Source organism: Nicotiana tomentosiformis, chromosome 9 (genome assembly GCF_000390325.3).
Source record: "Nicotiana tomentosiformis chromosome 9, ASM39032v3, whole genome shotgun sequence".
In the NCBI taxonomy this organism is placed as follows: domain Eukaryota; kingdom Viridiplantae; phylum Streptophyta; class Magnoliopsida; order Solanales; family Solanaceae; genus Nicotiana; species Nicotiana tomentosiformis.
This window is the reverse complement of record NC_090820.1, coordinates 64,294,821-64,319,624: the sequence shown is the minus strand read 5'-3', so window position 1 is coordinate 64,319,624 and position 24,804 is coordinate 64,294,821.

Below are 24,804 nucleotides of genomic sequence, written 5' to 3'. Positions count from 1 at the left end.
TGATACACATGTTGCTAGTAGGGGAACTACTTGAAGTCACACGGTGTGATAAGGTGGGCTAAAACGTGGGTAGCTATTTCGGGGAAAATGATTTTTAAAACTAAATATAAGGTTTCCGCGGTGATATAAGGAAAGATTGTAATTAAAATGAGAAATGTGAATATGAGGAGGTACCTCGGTTGTGATTCTTGTTATATACGAGGCGGTACCTCGGTCGTGATTCTTGTTGTATACGAGGTGGTACCTCGGTTGTGATTCTTGGTGTACATCGCATGTTGAAAACAGTTATTGGTCGAATACTTCTTGTTACATTTATTCTTCCGTGTCTTATTAGTTTTGTCCGTATTTGACTATTGTGGTTCTGTTTAATTGCTTCTGTTACGTTACCTCCATGCTTACAATTCTATCATTAGTCTATGTTATTAACTTGTTTCGTATCATTTATTATCTGCCTCCCATTACTTCCCGTTATTATTTTTTCATTTTGTTTACCATGTCCTAGTAGGTGTTTGGACCTAGCCTCGTCACTACTCTACTGAGGTTAGGCTTGATACTTACTGGGTATCGTCATGGTGTACTCATACTATGCATCTGCACATCTTTTGTACAGATCAGGTATGTCTGCCCGTGCTGGACGTTAGTGTTGATTGTAGCTGATATATAGAGACTTCAAGGTATACCTGCTCGGCGTCCGCAGGCCTCAGAATCACCTTCCCTTTTCCTTCATTATGTTGTATTTCTTATCCAGATAGTGTTGTAGTAGATATTCTAGATTATTCTGTAGAGCTTATGACTCAGTTCCATAGGTTTTGGGAGAGAGGTTGTTGAGATCTTATTTTGGGAGTTTATTTTAGTTTATAAGTCTTGCTTTAGTATTTATGTTGATTATTTCTGTTATGTTATTATTAATGTTAGGCTTACCTAGTCTTAGAGACTAAGTGTCATCACGACATCCGAAGGTGGGAAACTGAGGTCATGATAAGTTGGTATCAGAGCTCTAGGTTCATAGGTGTTACGAGTCATAAGCAGGTTTAGTAGAGTCTTGCGGATCAGTTTATCTTCGAGAGGCTGCAGAACTATTTAAAAACTCCACTTCTTTGATTCTTTATAGTGTGAATTGATTGACTTCGAAATCTAAATCTTTAACTTTCTATTCTCTCACAGATGGTGAGGACACGCACTGCTGAATCCGACGATCAGTCATCTGCGCTCCCTGCTAGAGCCGCGACAGGCCGGGACAAAGGCCGAGGAGGGCCACGTGGTGCAGCTAGAGCACCCGAGGCGCCTGTTTCCACCCCTGCACTTCCGTAGACCCTCGCACAGTTCATGAGCATGTTTGGTACTCTAGCTCAGGCGGGGTTGATTCCACTTGCACCAGCCACATCTCAGGCTGGGGGAGGAGCTCAGACTCCCGCGGGCCGTACCCCAGAGCAGTGGGTCCATGTTGATCAGGTCCTAGAGGTTATGTAAGGAGGAGCAACTTAGACTTGAGAGGTTCAAGAAGTATCATCCTCCTACTTTTAGTGACTTAGATTTAGAGGATGCATAGGATTTTCTAGAAAAGTGCCATCGTATTCTTCGCACCATCGGCATTGTGGAGACGAGCGGAGTTGCTTTCACTACATTCCAGGTGTCAGGAGCAGCATATCAGTGGTGGCGGGCTTATGAGCAAGGTAGCCAAGCTGATGCAGCTTCACTCATCATGGTACTTTTAGAGATGTTCTTGAGAGAGTTTGTTCCCGAGACCCTTCGAGATGCATGATGCGCGAAGTTTGAGCAGTTGTGCCAGGGTACTATCATAGTGTTAGAGTATGCTGTCCGATTTATTGATTTGTCCAGACATGCACCTACCTTGGTTTCTACAGATAGAAAGCGAGTCCACCGATTCATCGAGGAGCTCAACTATGGTATTAGATTCAGCATGGCTCGAGAGTTGGAGACAGATACTCCGTATCAGCAGGTAGTAGAGATTGCACAGAGATTGTAGGGTATGCGGGGCTGTGAGAGAAAGGATAGGAAGGCCAAGAGGCATCGAGATTCTGGTAGATATAGTGGTGCATGCCCCCCAGTTGTAGCCCGTCATGGTAGAGGATATGTGAGCCGTCCAGTTCATTCAGTACTTCGAGCTTCTAGTGGTGCTCTGGATATTCCGAGGTAGTAGGTTGCACACTTTGCTCAGCCACTTTCTAGTGCACCTCCTTCGCGGGGTGCCTTCAGTGGTCAGTCTAGCTGACTAGGCCCGAGCCAGTCCCAGGATCCACGCCCACTGAGAGCTTGCTTTGAGTGTAGTGATACCCTTCATATGGTGTGGGACTTCCCTAGACTTAGGAGGGGTGCACCTCCACAGACTACTTAGGCTCCATGGATTCAGTCAGGTCCACAGACTTCACAGGCCATGATTGCTACTCCAGTTGCCGCTCAACCCGCACAACTAGCTAAGGGTGGGGGACGAGCGGGTAGAGGTCTCGCTAGAGGGGAGGCCTGGCCAGATTCTATTCTTTTTCAGATAGGACGGAGCCAGCCGCTTCAGACACAATCATCACTTATTTCGGGTTGATTTGGACCCTTTGATTCTTGGCTTAGAAGCCTAAGTTGTTTATGTTGTCCAATGGTTTATTTTGTGAAAATGACCCTAGAATAGTATTTTTGATGGCTCCGATAGATTTGTATAGTGATTTTGGACTTGGGTGTATGCTCGGAATTGTATTCGAAAGTCCGTAGGTTGATTTGTGTTATTTTGCCAAAATTTGGCAATTTGAAGTTTAGAAGTTTGACCGTAGGATGGAATTTGCTATCGGGATCGTATGTTACGCCCCGACCTCGGGGAGCGCGACCGGCGCTCAACCGAGATACCCTAGTCAAGCAAGCCTATACAATGCCTTCTACCCAAACTCACCCATGAATAAAGAGAAGATATATTTCATTAATTAGACAAGGAGAGGTCATGTGAAAAACACAAGTTCTTTACCATTGGTTACATCATTTATAAGTCTCAAAATACATACACTTTCATAGTTTGAAGTGGAACATATGATGGAAATACACTACCTTTAGTTTAACTTTCCCAAATAAAGTTATAACCCACACTATGTCTACGGAGCCTCTAATGGATACAATAGAGTAGTATGATGGTGCCAGCAACAAGGCTCCGGCTATACCTCCAAAACACTATACATAGAGGGCAAAAGATACAAGACCCCAAAATGAAATGGGGCTCACCAAGTCAGCTAAGGAGAGGGTATACTACTATCATTGATAAATGTCGCCTGCTATGGAACAACCTTCATCCATTAAAGATGCAGCGCCCCCGGCAAAGGGCACGTTAGTACATATGGAATAGTACTAGTATGTAACCTCAAACAATATTAAAGTGTCAATTTAAGAGAAAGGTAAGTTTCAAGTAAATTTCAATATTTTTATGTTGAGAGATCTTTAGTACTGATACACCACCGCGCTTTTAGCACAGAGTCCGATCTCAGCCCGATCGGCTAAGACATCTCACCCCAAGACATCCAATCACAACAACACCATGTGTGCAACATTGCGTCCGATCTTAGCCCGATCGGCTAAGCCGTCTTACCACAATGCCATGTGGGTCGACATCACATCACATCTCGCTAGAAATCATCTCATCCCATTTATGGGAAAATATCTCAACACATCAATCTCATCCCATATAAGGGGAAATAATCTCATCACATCCACATGGGGATTTATCCCTCAATCACTCCTACACCGGCACATATAGTTTTGGGGTTAGGTTATTTCGACCTACCCTTCCTCGGTGACTAAACGATACTCCCAAAACATTTATAAATTCAAAGTATTTTCAGCTCATTTCATAATCTTTCACACATCTTTCCATTTCGTTGGCATTAGTGGCCACAATTGTAATATCATTCTCGACACGTTGGCCATATTTCATATATCATACTCACCCCTATAAACATCAAGAATTACCATGGATTATCAACAATAAGAGAATTTCAAATCAAGACTTTAAGGGTATATATATGAGCAATAAGGGTCTTAATCACATTGAGTTTCTCTCTCAAAATTAGGCATACTAACTTGCAATTGAAACATGATTTTTAATTCACAACACCTTTAATACATTGGTCATACTAGATTACATTCTCGAAAGGAATCATGATATTATGGGAACATTTGGAACATATTTTGAGTACATATGTCTTTCAATACAACACTTATTCTAGAACAATCATATTTAGTAGGAAGGAGTCGGAACATGAGAAATAAGAAATTGAACCAATCATAATAACCACTTATGAGGACATCATAGAATTCAATTTTTACAAGATGAGTATAGCCAACGTACCTCGCTTGAGCTTTCCATAAATTACTACAATGTTCCAAAAATTCTAGCGACTTTAATTTATTAGAGACATGACAAATTTGAACCATAATTAGGAAAAAGTTCATGGGTTCAACTCATTTAAGCATTCTATCAAGTACTAGGTGTGCATCATGATTTCAAGGTTCTTCTGTGGTGGATTCCTTAATCCTACAACCCAATGTTCACCCACTTGAGTTCAACAACCTCCCCACAAACCAAGGTGGTACATGCATGCAAAAGGAACAACTCCTACACCAAAGGATTACTCTTCCCATTACCCACTTTAAATCCAATCCCGAAATAGTGGGCTAGGGAGTAGAATCTTACATCCTAAGTGAAGACCTTACGAGCTCTTCCATTTTGAATTTCAAGACTTGGGCAAGGATTCAATGTATGGAAATGTTGGGTGCCATTCCTTGTCTCTCTAAATCATTTCCCTTCTCTCTAAACAACAGATTTTTGCCTTCTAAACGAGCCCCAATGACTTCTAATCAAAATGGGGTTGGGTTATAAAATCAGAAAATGGACCCTCTGAACTCAACTGTGCGGTCACAGAGTGCACCGCAGATCAGGTATGCGTCCCGCAAAATGGACAGCAGATTTCATAATCTTTCACACATCTTTCCATTTCGTTGGCATTAGTGGCCACAATTGTAATATCATTCTCGACACGTTGGCCATATTTCATATATCATATTTGCCCCTATAAACTTCAAGCGTTACCATGGATTATCAACAATAAGAGAATTTCAAATCAAGACTGTAAGGGTATATATATGAGCAATAAGGGTCTTAATCACATTGAGTTTCTCTCCCATAATTAGGCATACTAACTTGCAATTGAAACATGATTTTTAATTCACAACACCTTTAATACATTGGTCATACTAGATTACATTCTCGGAGGGAATCATGATATGATGGGAACATTTGGAACATATTTTGAGTACATATGTCTTTCAATACAACACTTATTCTAGAACAATCATATTTAGTAGGAAAGAGTCGGAACATGAGAAATAAGAAATTGAACCAATCATAATCGCCACTTATGAGGACATCATGGAATTCGATTTTTACAAGAGGAGTATAGCCAACATACCTCGCTTGAGTTTTCCTTAAATTACTACAATGTCCAGGAAATCCTAGCGACTTCAATCTATTAGAGACATGACAAATTTGAACCATAATTAGGAAGAGGTTCATGGGTACAAATCCTTTAAGCATTCTATCAAACACTAGATGTGCAACATGATTTCAAGTTTCTTCTATGGTGGATTCCTTCATTCTACAACCCAATGTTCACCCACTTGAGTTCAACAACTTCCCCACAACCCTAGGTGGTACATGAATGCAAAAAGAACAATTCATTGGGCAAGGATTCAATGTATGGAGATATTGGGTGCCCTTCCTCCTCTCTCTAGCTCCCTTCCCTTCTCTCTAAACACCAAATTTTGCCTTCTAAATGAGCCCCAATGGATATTTTTATCAAAATTGGGCCAGGTTATAAAATTAGAAAATGGACCCTCCGAACTCAACTCTATGGTCGTAGAGTGCACCGCAGATCAGGTATGCAACCTACAAAATGGATCGCAGAAACGGTCCCAAAAAATGGGCTGGCCCGGTCTAGTCTGCAGCTAGGTATGCAGCCCGCATACCAGGTATGCGGCCGCAGAATGGACCGCAGAAACTCCCTCCGAAAATCTTCATGCTGGTTCTGCGATGGATGTGTGCGGCCACAGATATACGGACTACGGAGTAGTTTTGCGGTCGTATAATGGACCGCAAAAATATCATGTTCTGCAATAATTATTTTATTAAACTCCCCGACGTACTGTACAACCCAAAATGTCCATATCGCGGTTAGCTTATAATTTCTACAATCATCAAACACATTAGCCTACCTCGGCACCATCAAACCCCGGGTTCTAGGCAAAATTTTATGGGGCCTTACATTGTAATTTTGTTTTGGGACTTGGAATAGGCCTGTTATTCTATTTAGAACTTGTCTGCAAAATTTGGTATCATTTGGAGTTGATTTCATAGGATTCAGACGCTTAGTTTCAATTCTAGAAGTTCTTCAAATTTACTTTGAAATTCATTCGTTTTGATGTCTGATTCATAGCTCTAGATGTTCTTTTCATGTTTTAATTGCACGAGCAAGTTCGTATGATACTTTTAGAATTGTGTGGATGTTTGGTTTGAAGCACCGAGGGCTCGGATGAGTTTCGAACATGTTACAGAATGTTTTGGACTGAAAAATAGGATATGGTGTGGTGATACCTCTGGTGTCGCATTTGCGAACACCAGGTTCGCAATTGTGAGCTTAGCTAGGGGCCCTCAGGTATCGCAATTGCGATGCCTGGCGCGCAATTGTGAAGTAGCTCAGGATTTGGGTAGTTCGCATTTGTGAAGAGGTAAGGCTTCGCAAATGCAAAGCTAATGTCGCATTTGCGACCTCCTCTTAGGCTGTCAGTGGTCGTTTTTGTGAGGTTTTCGTCGCAATTACAAGGGTTTGAATTTGCGAACCCATGTCAGAATAGCGACATCTACAATTGATCAAAATGGTTGGGAGTCGGGATTTCATCTCATATTCTCTCATTTTAGAACCCTAGACTCGGTAGGAGGCGATTTGGAGAGGGGATTTTCACCTACAAATGTTGGGTAAGTCATTCTAATCAATTTCCAACTATATTTCATCAATATATCAAAGATTTTGTATCGGGAAATTTTGTCAAGTTTTTAAAAAATAAGAATTTGAGTTTTGTGAGTCGATTTGGACTCGGATTTTGAAACTAATCATATATATGATATCGTGGGGTATTGGATAGTCGGAATCTACCCTTGAATCAGGGTTTTGATCGGATGAGCTTTGGGTTGACTTTTTGGAAAAAGTGTAAAGATCATAGCTTTATCTATTGTAATTACTTTCCCTTACATTGTTTGATGACATTAAGTCATTTTTGGTTTGATTTGATCCATGTGGAGGCGAATTTTAGGGAAAAAGCTATTTTTGAGGATTGAGTTGGCTTAGTTGAAGTAAGTATCTAGCCGAACTTTGTGTGGGGGAACTACCCCTTAGGAATTGGTTTGGTTGTTTTGTTATGTGAAAGCCGTATACGCAAGGTGACAAGTGGGTACACAGGCTATATTTGGTATTTGACCAATTTAGGCAATTCTTATCATGCTTTAATTTGAATTGCCTTAACATGTTATATCTTTCATTGTTAATCCACCCTTTCATGTGCTAATCTACCCTTACATGCTTTATTTGACATTGTTAACATATTGTTTCACCTCTCAATTACTAATTTGCTCTGTTATGCTTTAGTTGAAGTTATTTCCTTTCTTGTGTTTTGTTACATCTATAAATTGTTGAATTACCTGTAATTGAAGTTATTATTTTGTGAATTATCTTATTGTTGAGTTATTGTGTTGAAGTTGAGAGAGTTGTTATCCATTTGAGGCGAAGTTACTAAATGTTGAGTTATCTTCTTGTTGAGCTATTCACTCTTATTGTGTTATTGTTGAGATATCTTTCTTGTTGAGCTATTCATTCTTATTATGTTAAAGTTGAGATATCTTTCTTGTTGAGAAATTCACTCTTGTTTTGTTATTGTTGAGATTCTTGTACACATTGTGGTTGGGCCTTGGCTATTTGTTGCGGGAACATTGATGTTGTTGATCCTTTTGGCAAGTTGTGGCATATGGGCACTTGTAGTGCTAGTTTTGATTGTGTTGTGATATTGATATGCATGCGGTTGTATAAGGCTTGGGGTTGATACGCATGCGGTGAAATAAGGTGGGATTGATTCGCGTGTTGCTAGAAGGGAAACTACTTGAACTCAGGCGGTGTGATAAGATGGGCTAAAACGCAGGTAGCTATTTCGAGAACAATGATTTATAAAACTAAATGTAAGGCTCTCGCGGTGATATAAGGACAAATTGTGATTGAAATTGAGAAATGTGAATACGAGGCGGTACCTCGGTTGTGATTCTTGTTATATACGAGGTAATACCTCGGTCGTGATTCTTGTTATATACGAGGTGGTACTGCTGTTGTGATTCTTGGTGTATACGAGGCGGTATCTCAGTTGTATTCTTGTTGTGCATCTCATGTTGAAAAGAGTTATTGGTGGAATAGTTCTTGTTGCTTTTATTCTTCTGTGTCTTATCAGTTTAGTCCGTATTTGACTATTGTGGTTCTCTAGGTTGCCTAGGTCTCACGAGTCGTGAACAAGCTTAATAGAGTGTGGAGGATCGATACGGAGACGTCTGTACTTAACTTCTAGAGTCTAGAAGGCTTTAGGAAAATTTCACTTTTTTCTTTCTCTATCGTGCGACTTTATTCCATTATTGAAGTTTGAACCATTATGCTATTGTTCTCTTGCAGATAGTGAAAACACGCATAGCATCTATAGCCGAGCAGGAGAAAGAGCCCCCTGTTGTAGCCACTACTAGGGATATGGGCCAGTGCGGAGGTAAGGGCCGAGGCAGAGGAAGAGCTCAACCTAGAGAACGTGCTGCACCACCCCTTGCGAAGCCTAATATCGATCATGAAGAGGATATACCTGTTCATACCATACTAGTCGGACCCGCTCAGGTCCCGGAGGGATTCATTGCTACTCCGGTACTTTAGGATACTCTAGTCTGCTTAGTTAGACTCATGGAGAGTGTGGTTCGGGATGGAGTATTTCCTATGACACCAACTGTCTCTCAGGTTGGGGGAGGACCACAGACTTGCGCCATTCACACTCCGAATTAGATGACTCTCATATATCAGACTCTAGCGGTTCTAGCAGTTGGGGTAGTTCAGCCCGTAATTGCTACACAGCCCAGGGATAGGCCCGCGATGTCTTCAGGGGGATTGATGAGGTTGGATAAGTTCATCAAGCTCTTTCCTATTCACTTTGTTGGTACGGCTTCTGAGGACTCACGTGAATATTTGGATCGTTGCCATGAGGTGTTGTGCAACATGGGTATTGTGGAGTCCAATGGAGTCGACTTTACAGTGTTCCAGATTACAGGTTCTGCCAAGAGGTTGTGGCAGGTTTTTAAGCGGAGCAGGCCGACCGGTTCACCTCCACTTACTTGGGATCTATTTTTGCAGCTATTCTTGGGGATGTTCATTCCTTTAACTTTGAGAGAGGAGTACTGCATGCAGTTCGAGCTCCTCCAGCAAGGTGGCATGATGGTCACCCAATATGAGACCAGATTTGTGGATCTAGCCCACCACATAACTATTTTTATTCCTACGGATAGAGAGAGGGGTGAGGAGATCTATTGATGGTCTTACTTTCGGCATCAAACATCAGATGGCCGAGGAGATGGGAGATGATATTTCTTTCCAGAGGGCTATAGAGATTTCTAGACGAATCGAGATGATTCGTAATCAGGGTAGAGAAATCGTGTCTAAGAAGAGGCTTCGTCATTTCGATGGTTTTAGTGGTGCCTCATCTGGGGGAATATGTTCTTTTGGTAGAGGCCATCCTCCCAGGCCGATTAAGATAGTTCTCCAGGAATCCCATGGTGCTTTGGGCAAATGTGGTCCATATGGGTGTCATCCTGAGCAGCCAGCATTCAGTACACCTTCAGTTCCTATCACTGCACCACCACTATAGAGTTACTACAGTGGTTATCCGGGCTGTCAGGGTCAATCTCAGTTTCAACATCCATAGCACCCAAGAGAGTGCTTTGAGTGTGGAGGTATATGTCACATAAGGAAGTACTTGTCGCACCCCGTTTTCTTGTGAAAGCGGTCTTCGATATGTGACTACTCTTTTAAAAAGAGGTATTAAAAGAGTAGAGTCTCCACCTAATGATTTTTAAGGTGCGTTAGGGCACGTATTTGCAAATAACTCTGTTTGAGTAGTCTGTGTAACCAAAGATCGGGTAAGGGCTCAAATTACCTCAAAGAAAAGGTGTTAGGCACTCTTCGAGGTCCACAACTGTAGGTCCTAACCGAATATTAAACTTTGTGGATTATGTGAGTAGGTTAGGTGATCGAATAAACAAAGGGGAATATAGAAGCCAAAGAGTCTTATCATAACATGAGAATCGGTACAAATCTTTAATGATTACAAGGATACAACTATATTGGTCTATGTTAGGTGACTAAGCGTAAATAACAAGTATATAAAGAAAGGGGGGTCCTAAGTTTTTTAGCCTAAAGGATCACCTTGTTCAGCATAAATAGTACTTCACAACTCCCTTAAGGTAGGGGGTTGCTCATATTATTCAGCGGGCATAGACTATCATCTTCTGCTACCCAATTACTATGTTGAAGTTGTTACTTAAAGGCGCTCCAATTCAATTCTTAACCGTTTCCTATGCGTGCACTACCCGTCCCACACCTACGGTCCAAGAGATTTTGGACCTCTATTTGGGTAGTTCTAGACTTTACCTAGGTTTCTCAAAATGATAAAACTAATCACGCATTAAAAACAAGTACGACTGCACATAATAGCAAAGAGTGGCTCATGTTAGCCTCCACACATAACAAGAAAGCACGCAAACAAGTTCCATGCTACACAGTAGACAATTTTAGGATTAAGACGTATTTGAGTCATTAAGGCCTATGGACATGATTTCTATATGATTCTGATTTCTGGGATTATGTAGGCAGTACTGCAATTTTTAGACTAATACTTAGGCAGACTACATGCATTGTAAATCCTATAGGCATAATTTCTACTTGTTTGTGCAATGAAAACGATCCCAGAATTATGAATTACCAGTGCTGATTTTATAGACGTGTGTCTCAAGAAGGTGACAGTATCCTATAGGCAGGATTTCTAATAGCTGATAACTTAGGCAATGAAACAACCTCGAAAGTCTAGTATTAACAACGTTGATCTCATAAACAATTTTTTAAGCGTGTGACAACATCCTATTGGCAGGATTTCTAACCATTAACAATCATACTTGATTTTTTAATGTTGTACTCTTATAGGCATGTCATCTAGGAGAGGCAATGTAATGAAAACAAACAAGAGTAGTTCATTAAAAGATTGGTGTCCTATATGTACACTAAAAGTAATAGAAGCAATCGACCAATTGATTATTTGAAGTCCTATAGGCATGGTATATAGGTTTACAAAAAACATATGTCATACATCCTATATGCATGATGTCTGAATGCACACTAGTAACATAGAATCGAGTATGGTAAATACTTGAACTAATGTGTTTGGACAGTGTGCAAGTGAGCTATGCGTGATTCCTATAGCCATGATTTCTACTAATATGCAGAAATAAAGCAAGTTTAAACAAAGTAGCACATAAAGCATGTAAACCCTATAGACATATTTTCTACCTTTCATGCGAATATTAGAATACCCATGCCCCCTTTCATTAATCTCCCCATTATTCGTTATTACAAATTATTACAGGCCCAAATGATATAGTATAAACCTAAATATGACTGGTTACAGAATGAAACAATCAAAAACCCAATAGAACAAACACATGCCCAATGTAGAACAACCCAGGGATGTCCCCAGGCCGTCAATGGTCGTAATCTTCGCGCAACAACAAACCCATACACCACTTATCATAGAAACCTAAGTTCCATACTAATACCCAACATGTATGGCCCAATAATAGGCCTAACGAATAATCTTACTTACTCAAATTAGCCATACAGGTGACAAAATGTTCATAGAATTAACTAAACAACTTAAACACTTAGTTCTTAGAGTTGTGGCTAATAACAACTCTAGCCAAGACATATAAACATGATCAGGCAAGATTGGGAAGCACACAAGGCAAGTTTTTGGTCGTAGTTCTAGCGAAAAAGTTTAAGAGTGACCTAATTGACTACGTATGATCTTAAACCATTCCAAAGAGTTTCAATAATGAAGTATGATTCAAATTCAACCTAGGGAACCTTAGATGAAGGTCTAGCAGATTCAAGCCAGAGGCAAACAAAGCACAGTCAACACATGAAAATGTTCATCATGAAAACCCCAAGGAACAAAGTAACAGAACTAGCTCACATACAAGCAAATGCTTAATGGAACATAGGAAAGACCCTAGCATGATGAACATTAATCATAATATAAGAAACATCTCGATTCTTAGAAGCAAGATAGGCTAGTATTGAACCTGATACTAGTCGGCCATATGTGAGAGGAGAGACTAGTTATGAGGTTTCCTAAGGTATCAAGCAGTGTTGAAGACCACAGGATTGCATAAGTTCAAGCATACATTAGAACTTAAATAGCATGAAAACATGCCTTAGCTAACCAGTACAACATCAGAGGCTCAGCAGGTTGTGCAGGAATGACTTAACAAGGTCTGGCACATATGTATTGATTATTATAAAGAGATCAGACAGAACAGGGAACATGCATTTGTTTACAAGTAGTAGGAAAAGCAGATTTACGCTAGTAACATGATCAGGATTTGACTCTAGTGAAACATTAAGTTATACATGAATGACTCAACAAGAATTAGAACATGACTCGTCTCATCACAAGAGTATAGAACAAAGTAAGAAGCTAAACTCAGAGTAAGCAACAATAATAAGCATTACACATTAGAGCAAATAGACTTAAGAAAAACAGAATCAGGACAAAAAATGGGCAAATTCGATTACTAGAAAGCATAGAGCCTCAAGAAGAACTTCAGAGTATACAATAGCGTGTTGATTCACAAAAGCTCAGAGACATAGATATGCAGAACAGGAACTCAAATGAAAAGGAATAGAATTGCAAAGGCCATAGGTACTTAACAGTTACAGATTGAGGAACAAGTAAATACAAAGAATAATTTCAGAAATAATCCAATGTCAAATAGAGAAACAAACAGTAGAACCTAGGAATATCAGTGTGTCAGAGTTCTCAAGGGTTTTGAATGAACCCCGGGCAGTGCTCACACTGAGAAAGGTTCGATAATTGAATTCTGGTGGCTTTGGGTTTCTGTCGGCCAAGAAATTGAGCCTTAGAGTAGTATAAGATGAATAGGAATAAGAGAGTAGTAGTAATTTTTCTCAGTGATTCAAAGTTTTTCCCTAGGGGAAATTAGGGAGGGGGTTTATATAGTGTTGAATCAAGCAGGTAAACAAGGAAAGAAATCAAGTAAACAAGAACAAAAAGAGTAAAATATCACATGCAATCAGTAAAATAACCGGAAAGGAAAGAAATCAAACTCCAAAACCTGGTTAGGGTTTAATACTCAAAAATCGGCCAACTGATATGGAGAATTAGGCCTTTCTTCATGTATATGAACGAATTATTATTTAAATCTCCAAGATTGAGATTGATTCCAGTCCGATATAGAGATGGTATTTGCCAAAATTTGGCAAACACCTAAGTAATACCATAAACGTGTGACCAGTAGCGGAGAAACATATATATGGTAAGCAAATGATGATGGAATCCCATTATCAACAAGATTAGGAGAGGGAATTAAGAGAGAGGCGGCTAGGGTTCTTCAGAAGAGAGAAGAGGAGAGTTGAGGGGATCTGGGGCAGGTGTTAGGTGGGAGATGAAGTAGGGTTTCAAGGTTTGGTTAATTAAAAGGGCTTGGGTGAGAGAGGGTCGTTGATCTTGAGAGATCAACGACTAACATTTAAAAGATGAACGGGGCGGGTCTTTTAATGCAGATACCGACCGGGGGAATTGGGCTAAGCTTTGGTCTGAAATTAGCCTTGTATTGGGCTGCAATTTAAATATAATAAATTAAAAATATAATTTAACAAAATAGCTAAAACAATATAAAAATATTATTTATGCAACGTAATATGTTAAAATTATATATTAAGGTTATAAAAATATAAAATATTATTTTGACCTTGAATAAAATGACAAAATACAATTAATTGTAAAGTATAGGCTATTTTTGCAATAAATGTGTAAATAGCTCAAAAATGCAAAAAATGTAATTATATGGAATGACTTAAAATGTTATAAATATGCATGTGGGTATAAATAATAAATTTGGATGATCAAATCATCCCAAAATAATTTGAAGGGATATTTCATAAATATTTAAATAATTAAATGCGAGAAAAATCAATTTTAAGATTTAAACATTATAGAAAATTATAAAACATTATTATATGAATCCTGTAAATTAGGTAATAATGCAAGAAATAATGTTTTAAAAGTATACAAAATTGGGTATCAACAGTATTGTTCTAGATTGATGGGCAGTAGACCTCATCAAGGTTCTCGTGCCATTATGTCAGCCCCGGTTGCTCCACCACTCGTATAGGCAGCTAGAGGTGCGGGATCAGGCAGCTAGAGGTGGAGGTTAGGACATTAGAGGTGGAGGCCAGCAAGCTAGAGGCCATCTGAGAGGCGGAGGTCATCACATATATTGTTCTTTGTTATGCATTTGCAACCAGACCTGAAGCACAGTCCTCTGTCGCCGTCATCACATGTATTGTTCCGATTTTCCGTAAGGATACCTCAGTTTTATTTGATCCAGGCTCTACTTTTTCATATGTGTCATCTTACGTTGTTTCATAACTGGTTATACCTCGTGACACTTTGAGTGCTCCTCTCTATGTGTCCACGTTTGTGCGAGATTCTATTGTAGTAGATCATGTTTATTGCTCGTGCGTGGTTTCTATTGGGAGCTTTAAGACTAGGGTAGACCTTCTACTTCTTGATATGGTGGAGTTTGAGGTTATCTTGGGTATGGATTGGATGTCACCTTATCATACCAATGTCACGCAAAGAAGGTGACCTTAGCCATGTCAGGGCTTCCCCGATTAGAGTGGAGGGGGACTCCTGGCCATTATACCAGCATGGTCATTTCTTATGTGAAGGCTCGACGTATGGTCAAGAAGGGATGTCTAGCATATATGGCCTATATCCGCGATCCAAGTACGTAGGTTCCTTCCATGGATTTGGTACCAAGTGTGCGCGAGTTTCGAAAGGTTTCCTATAGATTTGTCGGGTATGCCACCCGACAGAGATATCGACTTCTATATTGACTTGGCTCCGGGAACTCAGCTGAGTCGAAGGATTTGAAGGAGCAATATCAGGATTTTCTTGATAAGGGATTCATTAGACCCAGTGTCTCGCCCTGGGGTGCACCAGTGTTGTTCGTGAAGTAAAATGATGGTTCGATGAGGATGTGTATAGATTATTGGCAATTGAACAAGGTCACTATCAAGAACAAGTATCATTTGCTGAGGAATGATGACTTATTTGGTCAACTTTAGGGTGCTAAAGTGCTTTCGCAAATTGATCTGAGATCTGGCTAACATCAGTTGAAGATTAGGGCATCGGATGTCCCTAAGATAGCTTTTCGGACTCGGTATGATCACTTTGAGTTCCTAATGATGTCGTTTGGCTTGAGAAATTCCAAGCAACATCTTGATGATATTTTGGTTTTCTTCCACAGACAGGAGGAGCATGAGCAACAACTTCAGATCGTACTTCAGACTTTGAGAGATGGTCAGTTATATGCCATGTTTTCAAAGTGTGAGTTTTGGTTGGACTAAATTGCCTTTTTGGGCCATCTAGTATCTTCCGAGGGCATTAAAGTTAATCCTAAGAAGATTGAGGCAGTTCAAAACTGGCCTAGACCTACTTTAGCTACAGAGATTCAGAGCTTCTTGGATTTGGCGGGTTATTATTGTCGGTTCATGGATGAGTTTTCATCTATCTCAGGCCCATTGACCAAGTTGACAAAGAAGGGTGTTCTTTTCAGATGGTCCAATGAGTGTGAGTTGAGCTTTCAGAAGCTCAATACTGCATTGACTACAACCCCAGTGTTGGTTGTATCTACAGGTTCGGGGACTTACACTATGTATTGTGATGCGTCGTATATTGTGCTTGGTGCAGTGTTGATGCAAGATGGTAGGGTAATAGCCTACGTGTCTCGGTAGTTGAAGGTTCATGAGAAGAGCTACCCGATGCACGACTTGGAATTGGCAACTATTGTTCATGTATTGAAGATTGAAGGCATTACCTCTATGGTGTGTCGTGTCAGGTATTCATAGATCATCGGAATCTATAGCACTTGTTTATGCAAATGATCTAAACTTGAGGTAGAAGAGGTGGTTAGAGCTATTAAAAGACTATGATATCACCATTTTGTAACATCCTGGGAAGGCCAATGTGGTCACTGATGTCTTGAGTAGAAAGGCCGAGAGTATGGGTAGTTTGGCATATTTACCGACAATAGAGAGGCCACTAGCCATGGATGTTCAGGATTTGGCCAATCAGTTTATGATACTGGATGTCTCGTAGCATAGACATGTTCTTTATTACATGGTTTCTCGGTCTTCTTTGTATTAGAGCATCAGAGCATGCAGTTAGACGAACCCCATTTGCGTGTTCTTAAGGACACGGTGCAGTGCGGTGACGCTAAGGAGGTTTCTATTTGAGATGATGGGGTGTTGCGGATGCAAGGCCGGATATTTGTGCCCAATATGGATGGGCTGCGTGAGTTGATTCTTGATGAGGCCCACAGTTCGCGGTAATCCATTCATCTGGATGACGCCAAGATGAATCAGGATTTGAGGAAACAATATTGGTGGAGAAGAATGAAGAAAGATATAGTGGAGTATGTGGCTCAGTGTTTAAACTGTCAGTAGGTGAAGTACGAGCACTAGAGGCCGGTCGGGTTGCTTCAGAGACTTGAGATTCCTGAGTGAATGTGGGAGCGTATTACCATGAATTCATTGTTGGGCTCCCACGAACTTTGAAGAAATTTGATGTAGTGTGGGTTATTGTGGATCGATTGACCAATTCGGCACATTTCATTCTGGTGGTGGCTACCTATTCTTCAGAGCAGCCGGACCGGATCTATATTTGTCAGAGTGTTCGTCTCCACAGTGTTTCTGTGTCTATTATCTCCAACTGAGGCACGCAGTTCACATTGCATTTCTGGAGAGCCGCGCAGCGTGAGTTAGGCATACGAGTTGAGTTGACTACAACATTTCACCTTCATATGGATTAGTAGTCCAAACACACCATTCAGATCTTGGAGAATATGCTACATGCATGTATTATGGATTTCGGGGGTTTATGGGATTAGTTCCTATCACTTGCTGAGTTCTCCTACAACAATAGGTACCAATCATGTATTCAGATGACTCCTTATGAGGCCTGATGTGAGAGGCGACGTCATTCTCCAGTTGGTTGGTTTGAGCTGGGAAAGGCTAGGTTGGTGGGCATTGATTTGGTTCGGGATGCGTTGGTGAAAGTCATGTTGATTCAGGCTCATCTTTGTAAAACCCAGTCTAGGAAGAAGAGTTACGCTAATCGAAAGGTTCAAGATATAGCTTATATGTTGGGAGAGAGGGTTTTGCTCAGAGTTTCACCCATGAAGGGTGTGATGAGGTTCGGGAAGAAGGGAAAGTTGAGTCCTAGGTATATTGGTCCTTTTTATTTATCCTTGAGAGAGTTGGTGAGGTGGCCTACAAACTTGCTTTGCCACCCAACTTATCGGTAGTCCACCTAGTGTTCCAATTTTCCATGCTCCGAAAGTATTATGGTGTTCCATCCCATGTATAAGATTTCAGTTCAGTCTAATTGGACAAGGATTGGACTTATGAGGAGGAGCCGGTGGCTATTGTTGCCCGGCAGGTCCGGAAGTTGAGGTATAAGAGTTATCCTTTCTATGAGAGTGCAGTGGAGAGGTTAGCTGATCAAGGCAGCTATGTGGGAGTCCGATATGTGGAGAGTAGATACCCACACCTTTTCACCAGTCCAGGTACTTTTCTATGTACGTTCGAGGATGAATGTTTCTTTTGGAGGTGGAGAATGTGACGACCTGATAGGTCATTTTGCATACTAGCCCTTATTTCCGAATTCCAAGACCTCTATTAGCTTCATTTGGTAATTCTTGGTTTTTGTCCATGGTCCATGTCACTTTTCAAAAAGCTTTTATATGAAAATTTGATAAAAATGGAAATTTTGACTTAAAATAAGGCTAGAGTTGACCATGGTCAATATTTTTTGTAAATGACCAAGGATCGTTGTTTTGACAATTTCTGTAGGTTTGTATTATAATTTTGGACTTGGCGTATGCCCTTAATTGAATTCAGAGGTCCCTAGATTGATTTGAGTCGTTTTGCCAAAAGTTAGCAATTTGAAAGTTTGGGATTTTCATAGGTTTGACCATAAGTTGAGTTTATGGCTATCAGGTTCGGATTTTAATTTTGGAACTCGGTATAAGTACACTTTGCTATTTGAAACTTGTCTTCAAAATTTGGTGCGAATAGGAGTTGGTTTGATAGGATTCAAACGCTTGATTTCAATTCTAGAGGTTCTTGAGTTTTCCTTTGAAATTTCATTCGTTTTGGTGTTCGATTTGTAGTTTTAGATGTCATTTTGGTGATTTGGTCAAGCAAGTGAGTTCATATGATAATATTACACTTTCGTGCATGTGTGGTTTTGGGCCCGAGGGGCTTGGGTTAGTTTCAAACGCCTTTCAGATGAGTTTGAAAAGTTTGAGAACTGCTAATGCAGTGTTGCGTTTGGTGTCTGGTGCAGATCTCGCAATTGCAAGGTTTGGATCGCACTTGCAAGCCTCGCTTTTGCGAATAAAATTTCACATTTGCGGGCATTGGTTAGGGGCTGGGACTTCGCATTTGAGAATAAGGAGTCATATTTGCAATGGGTTCTGTGTATGCATTTACGACTCTAGCATCGCAATTGCGATGCAGTATTGAGTTGGGTATCTTCGCATTTGCAATGAAGTTGGCCGCTTTTGCGAAGGAGGGTTGTTCGCATTTGCGATCATTTTGTCGCTTTTGCGACATATGCGCTTCTGATGAATACTTTGCATTTGCGACTTGTGCTTTGCATTTGCGGTGTTCACAATTCCGAACAAGACATCGCAATTGCAACTTCTATAGCTGGGTAAAAAAAGAAAAAATCAGTACTTAGCTCATTTTACACCATTTCTCAACCCTATATACTCTAGAGGCGATTTTTCAAGGATTTATTCTTCTCAAAATCATTGGTAAGCAACTCTAATTCACTTTCTTTCAAATCCCCATTACTTTTCATGAGATTTCAATATCAAATTTAGGATTTCTATAGTAGAAATTAGGTATTTTGGTAGAAATTGGAGATTTTATAAAATTGAGATTTAGACCTCAAATTGAGATCGGATTTAGAAACAAATCACATAACTACTCTCGGGGGTGAATGGGAAATCATATTTTGGTCCAAATCTCGGATTTTGACCAAGCGTGCCTAGAGTTAACTTTTTTGACTTTTTAAAAATTTATCAAAGTTGAACCTTTTTCATTTTCTAAAACTTATTTTGAATCGTTTGATTGATAATTTGCTAGATTTGGTTGGTTTGGAGGCTTTTTCAAAAGGCAAGGCCGTGGTTGATTGATTGCTTTATTTGCGGAGTGAGGTAAGTGTTGTGTCTAACCTTGAATTTATGGAATTAGTGTTACACCCCGTACTTTCATGTTAGAATTTGTCTTAAGTGAATCAAAATTAATCGGAGAGTTGAATGACCCTTACAAAGATAATGATGGGTTAAAACAAGTTTTAAGAAAGTATTTTGAGGTTTGGAAGGTTAAGAAGTTAATCGAATAGAAAAGAATAAGTTTCGTGGAAAGTCGGCAAGTTAGGAATATTATAACCCGTATTTTTGAGGTTAGACTAGGGTGAATAATATGATAATAAGGTTATGTTGGAGTTATTTTGGTCATACGATAGTCTTTTGTTAAGTTTTGAAGTAAAGCGAGTTGGGAAACAAAAGTCGTCGAAAGTCGTCACAAGTTACGTTCATAAATGTTACTGATATTTTGTGTCGAATTTCACTGAGCTTTTCTCTCAATGTACTTGGATCCACACCACCAGATTGAAGATCTATGCGTCTAGTTTCCAATGCATTAAATTGTTCGTCGGTACGACATCAGAGTAGAGAGATATTTATATTTTTACGAGATTGCGCAAGCAGCTCCCTATGGGACCCACTTAGGCGGTTGAGATATCTTGATATATATGTGATGCATACAACCCGTTTTCACACATTTGTTTTAGCTCGCTTCAGATCCTAGACACCTATAACCCTTCTCTCAATATTCTCTCATGATCCAAGACCGAAACAAAGGTCAAACAACAAAAATCAAGTGTCGGGAATCCCGTGGCGCTAGTGAGTTTCTTGTTCTTCTTGTGGTTGCTGATTTTGGTGTGGTTCCATCTCGTGTGGGGGTTATTTTAAGTGATTTTAAGTTCTGTAAAATACTCTCCCAAGGTTTTCAAATCAACCCTAGGTGATTACAAGTCTTCCAAAGTGATTCTAGTGCTGAGAAACCCAACATGCTTGCTAGTTTTGCTTCCTTGTTCTTGTGGCTGCATTGGAAGGATACTTCATGGTGAAGTAATCTCAAATTGGAGTTTTTCTATCTGTTTAGTGGTAAGCAACCTCTTACTCTACATGTATTTAAGCTTATCCATGTTGCAACTATGTCGTTGAAACAAGAACTTGTGAGATATCTATCAAAAGGCTTATTTGTAATGTTGTTGATTGGTGGACTGTTTGGGAGGCTTAATATGATTATTATTGATGTTATTTGGATGTTTTGTGATAGTTGTAACTTGTGGGAAGTCATATAAATAGGGGAGGTGCTGCCCGTTTTATCGTAAAATAGGTTGCGGTCGATATATAATAGTTACGACGCTTAAACGATAATGATAGTATCATTTCTCTTACTGTAGACTAAGGAGCCGTGACATTTGCATAGCCTGAAGTTGGGCAGTATATACAAGGTATGTGAGACTATATTCCTTCTTTTGCACATCTCCGATTGTACATAATGTAATGAACGAGCTTCCAAAGATACTCAACTCATAAAAGCTAGCAGTACTTACATTGTCTCCCTTCTTATGGAACGATTGATGTTGATGTTTCTTCTCTTATTCTTATGCTATCAATGTTGTTGTTATTTCTAGATTCTTATAAGATTTATGATGAAGAGTTATCCCTTACAACGTATACGGAGGATATCGACCTTACGTCACTCCGAAAGGCTCAGTATATTATTCTCGTGAGTCCAGCATGCATAATATATATGTACCTATTTTACTCTACCAAGCCGCGCTATAGTCGGCTGGGTACGGCACCTATATTGCAATCATGCATTTCATGTCAGTCGCCCTCAGAGGCAGTCAGATGTTATAGGTTGTGTCTTCTCTATCTCTCATTATATTACTGTTCTTATTTATGCTTTCCTGTCTTACATACATAGTACTTTATTCGTACTGACGTCTCTTTTATTTGTGGACGCTGCATGTTGTACTGCAAGTCCAGATAGATAGGTTGATGGTCCTCCCAGTAGGCTATCAGTTCACCATGAAGTGTTGTTGCACTCCACTTGTCTCGGAGTTTCCTTTCGAGTCAGTAGACTTATGTATATATGTTTATGGTTATAGCGGGGCCATGTCCCGACCTTATTTTGTTTATGTGCTCCTTAGAGGGTTGTAGACAAATGTCATGTGTATAGATATTTTATTTGGCCTTGTAGGCCCGTGTATCTCATGTATATCATTTTGGGGTTGTCCTATGTCGAGTATTTCTTTATATCTTATTATGGTTATCTCATGATGACCCTTTTGGCCCTTTTACTCTTGATAGCATGGTTAAGGATACGTTACATTGGTTCTCGTCAAGTAAGGCCCTTGTGCCCATCGCAACCCTCTGATTTGGGTCGTGACAAACTTGGTATCAGAGCAGGTCTGTCCTAGGGATGTCTACAAGCCGTGTCTAGTAGAGTCTTGTTTATGGGTGTGTTGCGCGCTACACATATAAACAGGAGGTTGCACGACATTTAGGATGGTTACCTTCTGTTCATGTTCTAGATCGTGCGAAAGAGTTGAGTTATAGGGAATCAAGTCTAACATATGCGTTGATATGGGTTTACGGAGATGTGATTACCTAACAGAGCTGCAACTAGTCGGGATGTTAAGGAAGGATTAGGAGGGGGTATGCTGTCACACCTCCTTTTTTCCCGAGGGAAAGGAAAGAAAGTGATTTTTCCAATTTAAGTGACAATATTTGAAAAGGGATTAATTTAATTTATGTTAAAGAGTCTCCACTTAGAATAAATTATTCGCGGTGTTCCAAGTCACCAATTTTTTTAAAATTCCAATTGAAGGAAATTGACTCTGTTTAAGTCTGCGAAACACATAAAACCGGGTAAGAAATTCTGTTAACCCGGGAGAAGGGATGAGGCACTCCCGAATTCCGTGGTTCTAGCACGGTTGCTCTAATAATAATAATACATGGCTTAACTAATTCTAGATATTTTATATTTAGTAGAATTTTATGCCTTTCCACTTTAGAACCACTTTTAATTTGCTTGATTATTTGTAATTATGGAATAATCTTGAAACGAATCACGCGTACATGTATTCGTTTTGTTCAGTGTGTTAAGCATTATGTCACGCGTACCTGTGTACATAATTAATAACACTTTATTATTTTAAAGATTATTTTGTCAAAGTCGCGCGAACGCATACTTTGCCTTTAATTTGGGAAATCATAAAGATTTCACGCGAACGTGTACATAATCATAATAATTGATTGGTTAACACGTGCCTAAAGCATACTTGCGTATTCAAAGTATTCTGTTTATTTATCTTTTTAGATTTGAGATATTTGTTTAATTAATTATTTATTTTACTCTTTCCTTTCTCTTTTGCGACGTGTCTTGAATTAATTCCTAACTCATCTCGCTCCCTATTTCAACATATGTAAAGATATTCCAATCTTAACAGAAATATTTGAATATGGGATTCATAAATAGATAAAGAAATGGGACAAAGTTAAAAAAAAAATATTTACATTCATACTAACTGAACCTTGGAGATAGATACAAAAATCCAAGAAAATTCCCAAACTAAAGCACTCCATGTCCCTGAAGCTAGTTTAAAACTTAAAATATTTTCAAGTCATATTAAAAGCTGATCATGGACCCCTTGAAGAACATTATGTAAGAGTTAGGAAAATAACGTCTAGATACATATGAAATAACATGGGTACAGATACAAATCTCATCCAACTGTCAAATGATTAAACATACTCACAGAAAGTTGACTAAAGTTTTTTTTTAATCAAAATAACCTTAGAGATATCCCTTTCACGTCTCAAGTAGAAATAAAAATGAATAATCTGAGGTCTCCATACCACCATACCTTTCACTTTAGAAGATATTAAATCTTAATATTTATAAAAATAAAATCCTTTATTAAAAAAAACTTCAAAGACTTTTATATTAATAAGTTTATTACGAAACCTTAATAAAGCAATTTTTTTAAAGAATCCAACATAGAAGTTCTAACTAAATATTTTACTAGCAAATTCTATAACCAATACAATGAGAAGACAAAAAATAATTAAAATATTTCTTTTCGCTTGGCAATCTCTAAGAAAACTAGTGAAATAGTTAAAAAGTAACAGAAAATTAAATGATCAAAAACTTATAATTAATTTTAACTTTAGTAGCAAATGGGCATTCAACTAAACATAAGTCACTTGAACGTATTATCTATGGCATCGATATCAAGATTAAAAAGAAGCTAAGGAAAGAACTAAACTTCAAAACAAAAAAAAACAATCCTAAATAAGATAAAGATCACATTAAACGTTACTACCACACAAATACAAATAAAATTAGAAGACCGAAAAGACAAAGATAAAGGATATGAACCTTTGCAGAAGCTTTCAATAATATAAAAGAAGATCCAACAATTGCAAAAAATTGATGAACAACAGCAACCGTAGCGCGAACCCAAAACTCGAAACTAAACCTTCGTCTCTTCCAAAAAAAAAAAAAAAACTTTTATCTTGATCCTTCTTACTTAGTTCTCTGTGAATGTAATTAGTGGCTTGCTATGAATATCTCCCCCTTCTTTTTTCTTCCAGAAAAGTCACTATATAAGCATGTATAGGAGTTGAGGATGGAGAATGTACAGATGAATAGTATAGATCGTGTGTATGTGTGTGATGTGGGCGTGTGATCATGGGGTGACAGAGGAAAGCGGTTAGAGTGAAAATCTGCACAATATCCGAAAATAAAGCAACGCAACTGTGCAAGAATCATGGATGGATTGAATCTCTTTTGAAAGTTACATTTGTTATCAAACTTTAAAGGTCACGTGAATGCTTGTTGCTTTTTTTTTTTTTTTTTATCAGAAGAAATTAATTGAACTATTTAGACAAAATATTAATGAACTAACTCTAGACTAAACAACACACACACACACACACACACATATATATATATATATATATATGAAAATTAAATATTTACATATAATTTTAATATTACTAAGAAAAATACCATAATTTATTAAAATTCTAATTAATAGAAATCATATATTGTTTGTTAATTTTCTTATTTTTTCTTTAAAAAGATATGTTCTATAGTTATATATATATATCTATATATATATATATATATATATATATAACTTTCCTCAAATGAAACCTATTAAAAGTAAGATAAAAGTTTA